The sequence below is a fragment of the Carlito syrichta genome, unplaced genomic scaffold (assembly GCF_000164805.1).
Source record: "Carlito syrichta isolate Samal-C Ts95f unplaced genomic scaffold, Tarsius_syrichta-2.0.1 Scaffold306507, whole genome shotgun sequence".
NCBI classification, from domain to species: domain Eukaryota; kingdom Metazoa; phylum Chordata; class Mammalia; order Primates; family Tarsiidae; genus Carlito; species Carlito syrichta.
In genome coordinates, this window is record NW_007250603.1 from 490,416 (window position 1) to 492,450 (window position 2,035).

Genomic DNA, 2,035 nt, shown 5'->3' on the forward strand with positions numbered 1-2,035 from the left:
GGCCACTGCACTCCAGTCTGGGCGACAGAGTGAGACTCCAACTCAAAAAAACAAAAATCTCAGAGAAATATCTCAAGTTGGAGGAACTTGAGAAGAAGGTCCTATGGCCACGTCAGAGGAGGCTGGGAAGAGCCCAAGAGGAGCCTGGAGAGCACAGGTTCAGACCCGGGCTCTGGGAGTTACTGCCAGTTACACTCGGGTTCATTTACATTTTTTTTTTTTTTTTTTTTTTTGAGTTGGAGTCTCACTCTGTTGCCCAGGCTGGAGTGCAGTGGCACACTCACCGCCACCCCGGCGTCAGCCTGCTAGACTCCGGTGATCCTTCCGCCTCAACCTTCTGAGTAGCTGGAACTACAGGTGCGCGCTATCGCACCTGGCTAATTTTTTTGATTTTTATTGTAGAGACGAGGTCTCGCCAAGTTGCCCGGGCTGGTCTCGAACCCTCATGTTCAGGCAATCCACTTGCCTCGACCTCCCAAAGTGCTGGGATTACAAGCTGAGCCACAGAGCCTGGCTCCATCTACAGTTTTACAGCTTCCCTGGCTGCTGTTTAAACAGACTGAAGGAGCAGGAGGATACTGCACTAGCTTTGGAGAGGTTGGGGTAATGGAAATAGAAAAACAGGAAGGAATTGAGTATCTTGAAGGTAAACTCAATAAATTATGCATGGGCTGTACTACAGGGTAAAAAAAGAGGAAAAATTAGGCCCCAAATCCCTTCTTGGAAACCTTTTGGGCCATATGTATTTTGGAATTCAGAATTTTTCAGATTTCAGCAAGTAATACAGGCAAGTAGCATATAGTATACACACCCCAGCATAATCAGGGGTAGTGTCCTATGATCAAACATTTCGTTATTTAGGCAGCAAAATATACAACGGCCACATTAGTTGGATAAATAGGCTATAAATGGCTTTGCATCAGCATAGGTCAGGTTTGATACCAAATGAGTTGAGGTTCAGGTGCCACCAGACAAATGACAAAGATATTTACGGTTTTCAGAGTTCTACATTGCAGACCTGCAGCTGCACTGAGATCCTGGGTTGGTCTGCACAAATTGCTGACTAAGATGTCAGTTCTCCAAAGGCAAGGCTACGTTTTAATCACCCATTTTGTTCAATAGTTGGCAGAATGCTTGGTACAGGATCACCATTTAATTCAGATTTGATGACTTGTTAGTTTAAAGTCTGATTACCAGACGAGTTAGAACTTAGTAAAGTGAAGCCGGGCTCGGTGGCTCAGCCTGTCATCCCGCGCCTTTGGGAGGCTGAGGCGAGTGGATGGCCTGAGCCCGCGGGTTCGAGCCCCGCCCGGGCAACTTGGCGAGACCTCATCTCTACAATAAATCACAAATGAGCCGGCTGTGGCAGCGCTCCCGTAGTTCCGGCTACTCGGAAGGCTGAGGCGGAAGGACGGCCGGAGCCCAGCAGGCGAGGCTGCGGTGGCCGGGAGGGGCCACTGCACTCCAGTCTGGGTGACCGAGTGAGACTCCAACTCAACAACAAAAAAAACAAAACAAACAAACAAACAAAAAACATGAAAGGCAGTACAAAAGATCAAGATCAATCTCATACATTCAATGATACAAACATGCTAAACAGACTATCAGAAACAGAATTCAGTGGAACTTTAAAAGAAACATATCATGACCAAGAGGTGTTCAAGTCCAAGAATAAACAGACTGTTTAATATTAGAAGATCTAAAAATCGACCTTCCATATGACCCCACAATCCCCTTAATGGGAATATACCCAGAAGAAATCAAATCACTATGAAAAAGATACCTGCACATTATGTATGTTTATCACAGCATTGTTCACAATAGCAAGAACCTGGAAGCAACCATGCTGTCCATCAAAAGAGGACTGGATTAAAAAAATGTGGTACATATACACGATGGAATACTACGCAGCCATAAAAAAGAACACAATCATGAATTTCACAGCAACCTGGATGGAACTAGAGTCTATAATACTGAGTGACCTCTCACAGAAACAAAGATCTGAGTATCACATGTTCTCACTCATATAGTGGAG

General features: G+C 45.3%; 1 protein-coding gene across 1 annotated transcript in view; it reads right to left on the bottom strand.

Annotated features, from left to right (window-relative positions):
• Positions 1-2,035, bottom strand: part of ANHX (anomalous homeobox) — a 20,062-nt gene that overhangs the window by 17,452 nt on the left and 575 nt on the right. The gene's annotated exons all lie outside the window — the stretch shown is intronic.